General features: G+C 43.5%; 1 long non-coding RNA gene across 2 annotated transcripts; it reads right to left on the bottom strand.

Moving 5' to 3' along the window:
- Nucleotides 1–733: 733 nt before the first annotated feature.
- On the bottom strand, nucleotides 734–13,925 carry LOC100732299 (uncharacterized). 2 transcript variants are annotated; one of them, XR_001201636.3, is made up of 4 exons: nucleotides 13,775–13,925; nucleotides 10,246–10,362; nucleotides 9,594–9,715; nucleotides 734–3,307 (listed from the first exon to the last, which is right to left on the bottom strand). It is a non-coding gene; the product is annotated as an uncharacterized LOC100732299 (long non-coding RNA). The 2 variants fall into 2 exon arrangements; XR_010044655.1 differs by lacking the exon at nucleotides 13,775–13,925 and having other exon boundaries at nucleotides 10,246–10,946.
- Nucleotides 13,926–15,914: the final 1,989 nt, after the last annotated feature.

Raw genomic sequence — 15,914 nt, 5'->3', positions numbered from 1 at the left:
GACTTAATTCTGGTTGGAAACAGGCTTCACTTTTGAAATTTCCTTGAGGTTCTCAGAGATTTGGTTGTTACTATAGGATTTTGCATTTCCATATGTGTTCTATTTGTATTAAATATTTAGAACAGAAAAAATAAAAAGCTGAAAATCAACTCTCTCAAGGAGTCAGAAAAGGAACAGAAAGCTGTACTTACGTAGAAGGAAGGAAATAAAGGTGAAAGTGAATGAACCAAAAATAATAGAGGAAAGAAAAATTCAGCAGTGTCAGAAGTAACACTCTGATAAGAATGATCCTGAGCAAAAAGAACAATAAATTAATAAGTTGCCAGGATCAGAAATACCCCTTAGATAATAACTAGATCATATGTTATTATAAATGATAAGTTCAAATCTTTATGTCACTTAGAAAAAATACCCTACCAAAGAAGACATGAAAAAATTTAATGTCCCCCACACACCCCCAAAATAAAGTAACTTCCAGGCTTAAATGCCTCATTGGTGAATTGGACCAAAACTTTCAATAAGAAAAACACAAATTTTATACAAACTTCTGCAGAACAAAGAAGGATGGAACAGTTCTCAAGTTGTTTTAACAGACCAGCATGTCCTGGTACCACAGTCTGACAAAGACATTATTAGAAAGGAAAATTACAGCCCAATCCCACACATAGATCAAAATATCCTGAATAAAAGTAAGTTGGATCCAGTCATGTATAAAAAACATAACACACTGTGATCAAATTTGCTCATTAAACTGATTTATTCAGGAAATTCAAGGTTGAGTTTCCTTTCAAAAATTAATATAATTCACCATCTTAAAACAAGAAAGCAGCAGTTGTACCAAGGTACTCATTTAAGATGCTTTGCTGTCAGGTGGAATTGGGGGGGAACTGGACAGTTTTATCCATAATTCATCAATCCAAGCTGAAGTGAAGACATTCTGCACTGAACGGAACGCAGCTCATCGGACAAGGATGGAGGGGTGGCCACTCTGGAAAGGGTCGGGAGACACAGATGGGCCTGATTCCGAAGAACGGAGGACAAGAACCAAAGTACTTGGCGAGAGGACCTTTAGGAGGAGTCAAATTCCACTCCTTGTCTACAAATACAAAGGCTTCCTGAGGACACTGTGTGTTCTGGTTCTCAAAATATGTTCACAGTTCCTGAGAATTGCTCAGAGTTTCATAATAAGTACATAGTCCAACTTCCTTCTGATAACATTGCAGTTAGATTTGGCCTAGTTCCATGTGTCCTACGGTTAAGGGTTTTGGTCATCTCTGAAATGTTGACACAAAGAGGTGAGAGTGGCAGAGGTTCATAGGAATGCATCAAGAGGTAGCATCTCGTGTCCCCCACCTGTGCCAGTCATCTTTGAGGAAGATCACCATCTTATATGAGGCTGGCCACATATTATTTCCCAAAATCTTGGGTTATCTGTTCTTGTTTTTCATCTACTTTCTATTTCAAAGGTTAAAGTCAAGACACTTTTTCTTTTCTTCTTCTTTCTTTCCTTTTCTTTCTTTCTTTTTTCTGCAGCATGGGTCTTGCTCTAGCCTCATGGTTAAGCACATAGCTTCTGGTGACAGCTCTGAATTCAATTCCCACTCACCTTTAGAGTCACAGAAAAGATCTGAAGTAATTGTCACTTGGTCAGGGTTCTCCAGAGAAACAGAATGGATAGAATATATGAGTGGGTTTATTTGACTGGCTTACATGCTTAGTAGCCAATAGTACCACAATAACCATCTACAGGCCGGAGAGCTGGAGAAGCCAGCAGATGCTCAGAACAAGGAGCTGGCAGCCTCAGAACAGGAGAGCAGCTAGAGATGCAGCCCCAGTCTAAGGCCAAAGACTTGAAAACCCTCAGAGAGCCAGAGGTGCAAGTCTGTGTTTGAAAGCTGAAGAGCCTGAGATCTGATGCGGGGCAACAATAGCAAAAACAAACAACAGACACACACACACACACACACACACACACACACACACACACACACACCTATTTGAATAGGATCGAATGCACATAGTGCAGACCTCCCCACTTTGGATTTTGTTCCTGTAGGCCTCAACCAACTGGGTGGTGTCACTCACACTTGGGACAGGTCTTCTTCATTCAGTTCTAGGACTCATCTACAAGTCTCTCCCAAAACGCCCTCGTGGACACACCCAGAAATGTGCTTTAGTAGTTCTCTGGACGTCCTTCAATCTCAGCGCTCTCAGACTGTTGACCAGTCTCTGATTAGCTGACTGCCCTAAGACTTTCTTCCATTGTGGCCTAAAGTAATAAGTGCAGGCATTGTTCTGAGAAAGGACTTCACTAAGCAGTTCAGGCTGGCCTTGGATTCACTGTGCAGCTCAGACTGGCTTTGTACTCACAGCAGTCCTCCTGTCTCAACCTCCTGAAGTCTGGGATTACAGGTGTGCACCATCATGCCTGGCTATCCGGGAGTATTTGAAAATAAGTTAGACACTGAAATAGCTATCTTTACCACATCCTAGTTAATGATCTGAATTAGTCAATATTTCCACATCTTAGATTCCTTATTTGTCTATAAACATGGATTATTGGGTCAATAAATGAAATAACGTATATAAAGTACTCAGAATATGCCTGACATAAAAAGCACCAAAAGTATGGTGACTTCTATTATTAACTGAAGAGGGAATTACCACTGCATATGTTCTACTTGCCTCCTTAAAGGCCTGATTCTTCATCAAAGTTTGATAAAAATGGAGGTCCACCCAACTACGTCTATGCTGTCGCACACTAGGGGCTGAATTGTCACAACAGAGAGGCAGGCTCTGGACTTATGAGTTGGGAAACTTGATTTTCCTCAGCACTGCCAGAGGTAACTCATAACCAAGCTCATTAGAAACTGATGTACAATCAAAACCTTCAATTTATAAATTGTAATGAGAAATATAGCTACTGAGTGTATTGGATATTTAAGTCCCTAGGATGAAACACTGGTTCATTTTATGCAGTGAATACTTGCTGAAGACCACATCATTAGAACTTAGGTAATTCAAAGCAATTTTCCTAATTAATAAATTTAAACTACAAAAGAGTATGTTTCCTGAGCACATAAATCTACACTCATTGGTGCGTAACTGCATTTAATGGCATTTTCCATGTTTTCAGTATCATTTCTGATATTTTGCAGAAGTCAGTCTTCTGTCCCACAAGTGTATCATATCATAACGGCTCATAGGTCTTCTTCAGAGTCTTTTAATGACATCTAAAGTCTGAAATACATGCACCGTTGTTAGTACTTTTCTGCACCACCAATTATGAATGTTCACATTACATGACCTGAAATGAAAAAAAAAAGTGTTCTAAATCATGATAATAGTTCAGTTGCCACCAAGATCAATCAAAGTTTTGAGCCTTATGAATAAAAACACGGCTCATGAACACTGGCAAGAGAAGGCCTTGAAGTCTACAACTTGCATCTCATTTGTCTGAGCAGTGATAAAGTCTTCTGCCTTCATTATTTTTCTGTTGCTGAGACAAAACACCTGACATTCACAAGTCAAAGGAGGAAAGGTTTATTTCAGCTGACAGTTTGTGGAGGTTTCAGCCCTTGGTTGAATGGCTCCAAGGCAAGGTGACGGGGCACAGGGCATCACAGAGGAGACACAGTCCATGGCGAGGCAGGTAAAAAGCAGAAATCAAGAGCACCGGGGCAGTGAGCCTGCCTTGTTTCTGTCCCTTTATATTATACCCAGGCCACAAACCTACTGATTGGTTCCACTCATACCCAGAGTAGGGCTTCCAATATCTGCACCCTTAACCCCAGTGTCATACCTTTAATTCACATTCACACATCCTAACCCAGCCACCTTTGAAATACCCACCTATGACTGCATGAGACTTTAGGGGGGACTTGTAGTTACTAGCAGCCATAATGTGATTCATTTTTAATTTTGGGGATAGGCACAATTTCTCATTTTGTGTTCATCCCTAGTCCCTTATATTTTGTTTTGTACAGAGTCTTGCTAAGTCTCTTAAGTTACTCAGGCTGGACTTGAACTTGTGATCCCACTGTGTCAGTCTCCCAGGGTAATGGGATTATAGTTGTGTGCTACAAGATGGAAATTTTAAATGCTTGCCATAAAGGATGATTGAGGATGACAATGGTAACACTTATTAGGACCTTCCCAGAAATCACTCGATGTATATACATTACTACATTCATTTTTTAGAAATTCCAAGAAATAGGAATTATGGGGTTATGGAAGTTAAATAAAATGACCAATGCCAAATAGCTAATAAACTGTAGGACTGAGATCCAGCTGCAAATGTGAGCTAATTTCAGATCAAGACACACTACTCTTCCTTCCTAAAACTAAATGAGGTCATATTTTTAAAATGTCCTAGAGCAGTACTTTTTAAAGTAGATTATCAGTGGCTGAAAATTATGGTTTCCATTTTTATAGTAACTTCTTCCCCCATGTCCAACACACACACACACGCACACACATACACACACACACACACACACACACACACACACACACAGAGTGCCCAAAGGCATAAAATTAACAAGAAGAGCTTGGAGCACATCACAACCAGAGATGGAACTTAGAAGTTTGGCTTCCTGCAAGCTTGCCTACAGGGTAACGTATCATGGGATTGTGTTTTCCTGCATCCTGGAATCTCACGTTCCTGGTTGCTAGCTGTGAGTTGCGGCAGAGACTGCTCACCTTTACCAAATGCACCACCCTTTTCCCCGGCTCAGGGCTGTACTATGCTTTGCTGCTTCCCTTGAATACATTCACTGGACAGTACTGGCCATGTAACTGAGTTCCAACCAAAGGATGAGTAGGGTGATGTCCCAATCTCCAGGCCTGATCCATGCACCCTCCTACCCCCATACGCTCTTCCTGCTGCCAGCTTGAACCAGGTGGGCATGGCAGCTTGGTGTCACATGCTGGAGTTGAATAACCATAGAGGGAAGGAGCCTAGGTTCCTGGATTCCTAGATTCCTGGATTTGTGGAGCACCATCTGCTCGTAAGCACCTCTACATCACTGTCCGTGTGAAAAGAAATAAACTTTTATTGTTGGAGTCAGAGTTTGCTCCAGCAGCAAGTGTCCCTATCAGCCAACAGACTTCTCCTTTTGGTCCCACTGTTCCTGATTTCCGGAAAATCCAAGGGGACACAATGAAACCAACAGCTGTCTGAATCCCACTCCACTGCTTACCAACAGGTCACTTGGCCCCTTCACGGTACAGTTTCTGATTTGGATGATCATCATGCTTGCTTCACTAGTGTTCCTGGACTGTTTGAACCACACAGCAGGGTGTGCTCTCATTGTGGACCTTAGGAATTGGTAATTTTGCATTACTATAGTATGTAGCTAAGATAGCAGCTTAGAAAGAGAAGAAAGTTCATTTGACTCAAAGCTTTAGGGTTCCAGTCCACAGTCAGTTAGCCCCATTGCTTTTGGGCCAGTGGTGAAGCAGAGTCATGGGAGGAGCTGTGGGGTGGAGCAAATCTCTTGCCACAGACTGGAGAAAAGAAAGAGGAGACGCTGGATTCCCATAATCCACTTCAAGGGCAGTAACCAGATGCCTCTCACTAGACCCCACCCTTTAAAGACCCCACCACCTCACAAGAGTGCTGCAGACAGAGAGCCAAGCCTTTGGGGGACACTTACCGAACCATAAAAACAGCACAGTGCAACAGCACTGTGCTTTTAAACTGTCATGGGTGACTTCATCCAAAATGATTTCCCAGCTGGCTCTGGTTGACTCAGAGAATACCTTGTCAGCTAGGATATCCTTCTGTCCCAGAAAGAGCCTTTCTCGCTCAAAAAAATGAAGCTGTCCTTGGGCCATGACAAAATGCTATTGCTATGGACTCTGCCAGGAAGGAAACAGCAGACATTACAGTTCAGGCACTCTCGCCCAAGGTGGGAGGAATTCCAAATTCCAGGCCCACAACCCTCTCATTCTCTCCTTCATTCACGTCATTCATTCATTCATGAATGTCTCTATCTGTCCCTCATTCATTCCTCCATGTGACATGCACTTACTGTGTCATAGTCTGTGACCATGATGTACAGAGGATGAAAAAGATTACTTGGAGATGAGATTTAGTTCAACCACCGACAAGCCAGAGGGACTACTCCTTTAGCGGAAGAGAGCCTCAGGGAAACAGCCCCTAGCTGAGACTCTGCAGCTATTTATTTGTAACTCAAGGACAGGAAAAGAAAAATATAGAAGAAAAGCACTTGCAACATTTTTGTATAGGAGTTTTGGTCAGGGGACAGGGAAAGAATGAGGTGGTTTATTACGTGACATACACTGACATAGTTTAAGCAATCTTATCAAAGGGACACTATAGTCAAAGCAAACATCTCTGAAAATAACTGCTTTTAATTCTGCTGATTGTTGTCCTGCAGATTTTCCTCTAACGTCTAACCGTGCATTCCAGGAGGCCTGAACTGTTGTGCAGAAACTTCTTTTGGTTTTCACATTCACTTCAGTCATCCCCATAGCTACGGAAACAACTTCCGTGTCTACTTCCATCCCTGCAATGATCATTTCCCCCAAAGGGCACAAACATCTACAAGGCATTCTGAGTGGGCAGGTATATGGATAATCTTTAACATATGCACCTTGAGACCACGGTAAATGAAATAAGTCAGACACCCAAGTTTAAATATCCCCTGAGCTCTCCTGTGTGAGAGATCTAAATTATAGTATATGTAAATTAAAGAGCAGAATAAAAAAGATAATAAGAAGCAGGCAGATAGATCTTTTACAAAAGGGAAGTGGTCAAAAGATGGAGGAGGGGAGAAAGAAAAAGTGGATAAAAAAAGAATTGACATGTGTTATGTACATACGTCAACTCTCCACAGTGACTATAAGTATTATGTACTGCAAACCTGTAATACAAAAATTAGGTGTATGGAAAACAGCTTTAATAAGGGAGAAAGCACACACAGTACAAACCAGGCATGGTTGTGTGTGCCTGTAGTCCTAGCTTTTTGGGAGGCTGAAGCAGGAGGATGCTTTGCACTCAGGAGTTCAGGGCCAGCCTAGAAAACAACATAACCCCATCTCTAAATGAACAAAAACCTGTAGGAGGATCTTATGTATTACAGTAAAGTGCCCTCAAGTTCTCCTGTAAGAAAAGAAGATAACAGTAGGATATTTAATAGATAATGCCTTAAGGATCATTAGATAATGCCTTAATCATGCTAAAAAGACAATCCAGGGACTAGGCATGGTGGTACATGCCTGTAATTGCAGCCCTTAGAAGGCTGAGGCAGGAGGACTGCCACAAGTTTGAGACCAGCGTGGGCTACACAGTGAGTTCAAGCTCAGCCTGAACTGCATACCAAGACTTTGTCTCAAAAAAAAAAAAAAAAAAAGAAAGAAAACAAAAAAGAAAAGATTATCTAGAATTCTAATCAAAGGGCCCATACATGAAGAAACACCTTGATTTTAGTGGGAGAAAATGGTGAAAAAAAATGTACATTCAAGTTAAAATTTTCAAAAGTGTGCATTGTTAAAAAAATGTTCACTATATATATTTATATGCCAGGTGCTAATTATTCAGTTGGGCTTATCTTGTTGCGATCTCAAACAGCAAACTGCACAAATAAAAGGCAGCTTGCAGCTTATTTTGCCCTTACACAGAAAGCCAACAGACCCAGAAAACCTTGGCCGTGCCTGGCTCAGGCTACATCATTCTACCTCCCTCTTGGGAGAAAGCCTTCTTATTGGAAAAGTATTGGTGATTACCTCTCTCTGTATCATTCCTAGAATAATTGTCTCTGTGTTGTAGTCACTCAACACCCATGCTTAAAAGAGGAGAGGTTTATTTTGGCTCCTATTTTAGTCCATGATTAGTGGACTCTAAAGAAGAAATAGTATGGCAGAGAGGCATGGAGGGGGAGAAGCTGCTCACATCATGGCGGCCAGGAAACAGGGAGTGAAAGGAAGGCGGAAGGGAAACAAACCCTTCCGGGTCATGTCCCAGGGGCCACCTCTTCTGACTTGACCTGACTTCCCAGCAGCATATTTGGCTATTAACTCATCAGTGGATGAATCCACCCATCAATATGGTGTACCAATCAGTTTCCCCAAGCCTTGCCTATGTATGGATGAGGCTCTGGGAGGGGGACATCTAGATATAAACCACAAAACTATGATACACACTAAAGTATGAATGATTAACAGCTAATGGTAACTGAATATCTTCTGCGGGATGCAATGGGGAATGTATTTTATATAAATTGTTATCTTCACCAAACCCTTCCCTCTGGTATCTGCCTATTAATGATTTCCAAATTGTTAAATTTCTGATAGCCACGTGAGTGACTCTTAGGGTTGACAAAGGAAAGGAAAGGAAAGATTTCACTTAGATTTTGTTAATAATAATGAGAATAATGATGAAATTAAGAATAGCAGTAATCAACACTTAAGTAATCACCTTGCTTGTGTCAGCCACTGGTGTGCTTTGGCACATTACTTCACTTATGCCTCAGCATTTGAGATATTGTTTTATATCCATATATGCTGTGTGAGGTAGGTTTTAATATTACCAGTCCAATTTTACAAAAAAAGGAAGTCACACAGCTGTAGCAGAGCTAGATTTGAATCAGACAGTCTGGCTCTAGGGTCCACCTTGTTGTTAAAATCTCTTTTCTTTTACCAGAGACAATCCCCTGCAATTCAGTCTTGGAAGAACAGGAAGAACAGCCCCCTGTGGACAGAGGAGAGGCTCTCAGAATCCTCACAAAACCCCCAGCCTTGGGCTCTATACTGTTTCTTCCTGGGTCTCCCTCTCCAGCAGGGGGCGCTCAAACCTTACATTTTTCTAGGTTTCCCCCTGCGAATTGAAAATTTAAGACCCTTTGTAGGAAAAAGCTGATCCTAAAACTTTGTCTCTTGATGTATTTACAGACTACTAATCGGTGGAATGATCCGATCCACAGAAATCACAGGACTGTCCCAGGACATTTCTTGGAGGGCCTGCAACAGACATTAGTAATCAGGAGCCTTAGAAACCTGTGTAGGCCCCAGGCTTCTAGTAGCACTGCCTAACTGCAGATAAGCCACAAGGACCCTGGGGCACTTGGCAAACAGGCTGTGAGAACTGGGCCACTCTCAGGATGACCTGCATCGTGTCAAGCCTTTCAGCTGGTGTGTAAGATCCAGGCTCCACTCTGCACTGCCCTGTTGTGCTAAGGTTTACCCTCTTGTGACCTTTGTTACATCCTTTGCAGGAAACTAATTCAGAGGAGCAACTCTGTAAGGCCAGACCTCAACCTGGACCAGAAGCAGAAATCCCAGGTTGAGCACAACCTGTACCTTTCACTGTGATGGGAGGTGGGTTGCTCTTGGTGGGGAGACTCTGTACCTCCTCTCTTAATTCTGTCCTAGAAATACAGGTGAAGAGCTGCCTTTCAATGGGGGCTCTCGGATCAGTAGCAAGAACAAAGTTGCTTGTCCTGGGAACGCAGATGTTCTCCAACATCATATACAAGGTGTTGTCCAAACTGCAAATTATCTTTCTGTGAATATCATTAGTTGCATTGTCGTGGCTTCCTTGATGCCCTGAATCAACTCAAAATGCTCACCTTTCATGGTTATTTTGACCTTGGGGAACAGCCAGGAGTCACATAGTGCGGGATCCAGTGAACAAGGTGGATAAAGACACATCATAATACTTTTCTTTGACAGAAATTGCTGTAAACATAAACTGTAATTTGTTTCAGAAAGTGGCAAGAATGATGGAATAATAGCAATGTGTCTTTTACTATCATACATTTTTAAAAATTAAACATCCATATTTTTTAATCACTGCATACGTCCCCAGCTGTTAAAGGAGCCCAGCCTTGGGACCCTCATCTGCTCTTCTTCCTTGGTCCAAACGCTTGTGTCTCCCTAGAGTCTACATTGAAATCCTAACTCCCAGGTTGATAATCTAAGAAATGGAGCTTTTAGGAAATAGGGTGATTAGAGAGCCTTCTCCCCTTCTACCAAGTGAGGTGCCATCTATGAGGCAGAGATGGGGGCCTCATCAGGCACCAGATCTGCTCATGTCTTGACCTTACACTTCTAGGCTCCAGAACTGTAAAACACAAATGACCATTATTTATGAGACACTCAGTTTATGACATTTGGTTGCAGCAGACAGAAAAATGGCACCCTGTAGAGTGACCCTTTTTGTGTGCCTACTCTGGCAAAAGAAACAACTCAGAATTCCCAGAGGAGAGAGCGCTCACTCACCACCAGCCTCCAGGCAGGGCTGTACCAGATTGCCAGGACTCGGTTCTGGCCCTGGCCCGTAGGAGCTGAACGTCGCTGCGAAGCCTGTGCATGCCCTTTCTTCCACGGTCTCCTCACCTGCAAAGGAAAATAGTAAAACCTGTCTCATAGGAGGCTGCGTGTACTCAGCGAATCAGTGCATGTGTAAGCAACACGGTGTTGGATGTGGAGGAAAGAAATGCTTGTATTTCTTAGCTGATGAGATTAAACTCATTTCTGGAGATGGAAAGAATGTGGACATTCTCACTGTGAGGCTCTTGGCTGGAACCCCAACAGTTCTGCTCTGGGCGACACTGACAAGTTCCTAGCTTCCCCAGGAAAGCGTGCCCTCCTCTTGCCACCTCCAGCCACCAGGAAGTTGTGCCAGACTCAAATCCCCGAGACTGATTGACTTGGAGTTGAGGTCAGCTGGGGTTCAAGAGGGCCTCCGTTCTGACTTTCACTGTTCACTGGCTTGTGGCATTTGTGTCCCATGGCTGCGGAGCCAAAGGGCGGTTGGCAGGCACACAGTGTGGGCCTTCTTTGGCCCTGTTTACCTTCCAGGAGCAGGCAGGGTGTGGCCAGCCTTTCTGGGTGGTGAGGGTTGCAGGGTGTGGTGAGAACACTGGCTGTGGCCGCCCAGATGGCCTGGGGGAAAAGCAGGAGAGAAGCGAGCCACCGGGCCTGGTGACCCGGGGGTCTGACTGCCGCGGCCAGGCAGCAGCCTGCTCTGTTGTGGAGTAACTATGGTGACAGAAATTCTTCCCTCCTCAGAATACTTCCTTGAGGACAGTAACAACGGCATACTTTCCCGGGTACTTATCCACAGGGCACGCCAGAGCCTCCTCCCAATGGCTGTGACCTGGGCTGCTGTGCCTGAGCCCTGGCGCCTCTCTCTCCAGGCTGAGACCTCAGGCACACTCAGCCCCTCGGGTCCTCAACTTCATCCACAAGCAGAGGGGCAGTGAAGAGCGCCTTCTTATGGCCCTTGTAGAGGACTAAAGGAGAGAGCCCAAAGACACGGGGAGGGAGGGTGGCAGTCACTGCATAGATTTCCGCCTATGATTTCATGTTGTCCTTCCTATAACAGCTCTGCAAAGTAAGCCCTCAGCAATGGGGTGGAGAGCATGTGCAGAGAACCAAGCAAAAATGGAATCTAATTCCAAGATAAACTGATTCTGAATTCCGAATCCTGGATCCCAAATCAGCAAACCTTCCCATCTTTCATTCAGCAACTTTATGTAAAGAAATGTTTTTGAGTTCCCCACTATGAGCCAAGCTGCTGAACCCTTATTTAGTTGGTTGAAAGTTCCAATGGGACTCACTTCATACATACTCATGAAGTATGTATTTTTTCACTGTATCTCTTCTGAGTCCTAGATCCAGCTAGGGTCAAGTGGCCAGGGAACCTATGTCACTACTGAGAAGGCCGTTTGGGGGCCAGCAGGCAGCCTGCTAGTGCTCTAGATAAGGACAAGGTCCCAGGGCTGTTTTCTGTTACCTAACCAGCTGATAAACCTACTCACCTTGAATAAGTTACTTAACTTCCCAAGGCTGCACATTTTAGAGCTGGTGGAGAGACAGTACTCAGTGCCATGGGTCTACTGTCAGATGCATGTTCGGAGAGCAGCCCTGGGCACAGGATACCCTCCAGAAGTTCTCTAGAGTTGGGTTTGACTCAGATGTGGACAGGCCTAAAGAGCTTTCTGGCCCCTTGGCAACTCACATCTGTCCCACCTGTAACTCAGGGGGCTGATTGAACACGGAAGGAGCTAAGGCTCCAGAGCCACTTGCCAGGGCTCCTTGCTGTCCCAGCACTTTTGTTGATGTATCAGGGTTGAGAGCCTCATGTAAATCCAGACCAAGTACTTTGGTTTCCCTGAACCTGACAGCCTCAGGGTGCTCAGAAGAAAAGCAAACTCCTACCTTAGGCCATCCAAGGACCAAACCCAAAGGCAAATGACTTAGGGTTGAAGTAGATCACTTAAGCACAGGAGATCAAGATAAAGCTGGGCAACACAGCAAGACTCCATCTCAAAAATCAAAAATCAAACAAAACTGAAGAAAGGAAAGAATAGAAACATGTCAGATTCCCACCAAAAAATAGATGGTCCAAGATTACACAGTAGTACAGCCAGGACTGGAGCTCAGTTCTCCTGGCTTCAGTCTTGGGCTTTCTATATCTAGGAAGGAAAAGAAAGGACTTAAAATGGACAGGAATCAGGTTTGGAGAATGCTCTTCACTTAGGAAGACACTTTTAAAAGACCCTGCAACTGAGCCTAAATGGTACCTCCTAGAATAGTTATTATCCTATGCAAGGTGTCATTAGTGGGACTTCAGGAACCCTATTCATGTACAAAGCAGGGGTCCAGGGTTTGGTGAGATGGAGGAAGTGGTCATGGGATTGAAGATGGGCAAGCCTGGTTTTAGGATCTTGAAGTAGGCCTTTGAGAACAGCTGGACTTAGGAACCTCCTAAGGGTTGGGAAGAAACTATGCCATGGGTTGAGTTAAGCAGAAACTAGATTCCTGGCTGGCCCTCTGAATCAGTTTAGACTTTTTCTGTTAGGGCCTCAGGACTTGGTATGTTAGGGACAGAAGGTCCTTTGGGGTGTTGGCTTGGGAGGTGGCCAGCAGGGTAGTTAGTGTGTGAAAGATAAGGTTCCTGACCCTACCTAATTCCAAGCCCTGCAGATATAGGAGCAAGACCCAGAGGACACAGTTCTGGTAGAAAGGGAGTGGGTTAGGCCTTGGTGACAAAGTCCTAGGGGAATCAGGTCTCTAAGGGGACAAAGTGCCTTTGGAATCTAAGACATCTGAAATACTTGAAAGCATTCACTGTTTCCCTTCAATTCAATTCGCTTCAATTCTGTTCACTTCAGTTCAGTTCAAGCCAATTCAGTTCAACTCAATGCAATTCCATTTGACAAATATCCCTCCTAGGCACCCACCATAGCTGGCAGAGATGGATTACAACAGTGAACAAGACAGGCGGACTTTTGTGCCCACATTGAGCTTTATAGTCTAGATGGAGGGAAATAAAAACATCATGAAACTGGCACTTAATTACAAATTGCAGTGCATGCCACCCAATGGTTGTGACAGAGACCATCACAGGAGAGCAGGTTTAGATGGGGTCATCCTACGAAGTGACTTTCCCTCTGCCCCTGCAGCATGAGGAATTGCCTGGAGAATGTGACACCAGGCAACTTCAGGCAGCCTTACGGCTCTGCCTTTCTCCAAGATCAGGGCCTCCTAAGCCTTTTTTGCTTCATCCAGCCCACTGAACTTCTGAACGTTTTTTTGAATCTAGTTTTTCCAGGGTTTTCTGACAGAAGTTTCTGTCTACTTTAGGCTACTGCACCCTACAGAAGTGGAAGTCCCCCCATGACTTTGACTTTCATGTATTTCTCTTTTCTAACTATGTAAGTTGCAGACAAAAACAGTATCTTCATAAAAATTAAATTGAAAACTGTAAGAGCACATGCAATAAACTATGATGGTTCCTTACACTCTTTTGTGCTGGACCTCTTGTCCTTCTCAGCCTCCATGGGGACTATCCTCCACTGGAAGTTGTAACACCTGGGGTTTTGTCTTGTCCCCAGCTTTCTGCTGCATCTAGGAGACAAAAGAGGTATCTTAACCTGCCTAGCAAATCAAGGAACAATACAAGGCACGCTCAGCTCGTTTGTCCGCTGGAAACATAAATTCACCTCTCCATTGGCATGCCTTCCGTGTTATCAGGCTGTCCCTCAACTTCCTCCAACTGCTGGGGGACGGCAATACCAGTCTTACCTACCCAGATCAGCAGGAAGCTGGCTAGAGTCCAGGTGGCCAGCTGGAGTCCAGGTGGCCGTGAGTAGTTTGTCCTTTATCAATATAAAGTTTTATTTTTGTGGGGGTTTTATTATTTTTATTTTTTTGTATCAGGGATCAAACACAACCTCCTGCTTGCCAGGCAGGCACTTGTGCCACTGAGCTATAACCCCGGCTATTAAGGAAAAGATTTTGGAATTCATCTGACATGCCTGTGGTGGAAAGCGAGTCTCAACCCAGATCTCAGCTGTACAAACCTAGGGAATGCAATTTTTAGTTTTCCAAGGTTTACAGTACTGGAAAGTAAAGGGAGAACAGACTTTGCTATCCAAGACATGCCACTTTTGCATAGGATTATCTGAACTGAAGACACTTGAAAAAAAGAGAAGGGTTCTACTCTTGCCTTGTTTGTCTAAAAGCAGGGCATAGATTTGTACAGAAGTTAATCGATAACTCTAGATTCTTATCAGTCCAGAGATGACACTGGAGGACTCTGCTTAACAAACTTTCCTGACTGCCTCGGCTCTTCCACTAGCTCTTAGCTGCCTTCCCACGATTCGGCACCCTGAACCAAGTCCTTTTCCTTTGTCATACATAGCACAGCTCTGAAATTTCATGTGGTCGTTTAAAGATGTGAGAAGAGCCCAGGTTCTAACCACTGTTTGGCTCACTTGCTTCTGAGTTCCTCTTGTGAGTATATGAGAGACACATAAATGAACCATTTTGTTAGTTTGTCTTTTGTTACAAAACTACAAGCAAGAACTTAAAAGGGCAGAAGGCTAGGCTTTTTCCTGCCCTCCAAAGCTTATTAGGAAGAAGTAGCACAAACTCAGCATGAGCACTAGCAATATGTATAATAATTTGTCCTGTGTGGACACGGAGGGACAGGTTAGCATCGAAAGAAACCTACACAGACACTTCAGCTCAGGTGTGTGGCTCTGGGCATTATGGTTATGTCATCTACCTTTATTCATTAAAGTCAGCTGCATTTTATCAAGAGAAAGTGGCAGTTGTTGTCCAGTCAAATTAGTTTAGCTCAGGGCTGGGGATTTAGCTCAGCGGCATAAGTGCCTGCCTTGCAAGCAGGCAGTCGTGAGTTCGATCCCTGGTACCGATAAAAAGGAAAAAGACAAAAAAAAAAAATTAGTTTAGCTCAGTTTGTAACAGGTCCCTAGAAATAAGAAATGTGCATATTAAATGTAGATAAATACTGTCAAATTATTTTCTAAAAGATCTTCATCAGTCTTCTATTACAAGTGTTGGAGAAGCTCTTTTTCCTATTGCTACAATGTCTTTGGGGTCTTTTTCATTTGCATGTCCTTATTCACTCTGAAAGCACAAATAGTAAGACAGTGAAAATGATAGCTATGATTATTAAGCCAAGTATCATGTTGCACTAAGTATGAAAAGCCATTGTATTTAGTTGTGACCATTCTACCGGCTAATTGAAACCTCATTTTACAAATCATGGAAGCTGGAGCTCAGAGAGGTTGAAAACCTTGCCGGAGGTGCACCGAAGAACCAGGGACAAAACTGAAATGTGCACAAAACCAGTCTGTCCTTGTGAGGACACAGGCTGCGAAAGACATTTCAGGTTAAGGGTTGTATTACCTTAAGAATATTATTTAGTTAGTGTTTGGTAATTCCAGGTTTATCTCTGCATCATAGTTATGAAAATTGATGAGCTTGCTTCGGTAGTGCATATGCTAAAATTAAAAATTAAGTCTCAGACCCTCCAGCAATGCAGAAATACTGATTTAATTTTTCAATGGAAAAATTCCTCTTTGGGTTTCAAGAGGCTCCTAGGATCTCCAAATGAAGTTCCCATGAATTTA

This window comes from Cavia porcellus, unplaced genomic scaffold (assembly GCF_034190915.1).
Source record: "Cavia porcellus strain 051 isolate PalLab524CR breed Dunkin Hartley unplaced genomic scaffold, mCavPor4.1 scaffold_30, whole genome shotgun sequence".
Classification (NCBI taxonomy): domain Eukaryota; kingdom Metazoa; phylum Chordata; class Mammalia; order Rodentia; family Caviidae; genus Cavia; species Cavia porcellus.
Note: the sequence above shows the minus strand (reverse complement) of the source record. Positions and strands in the feature narration are given on the sequence as shown.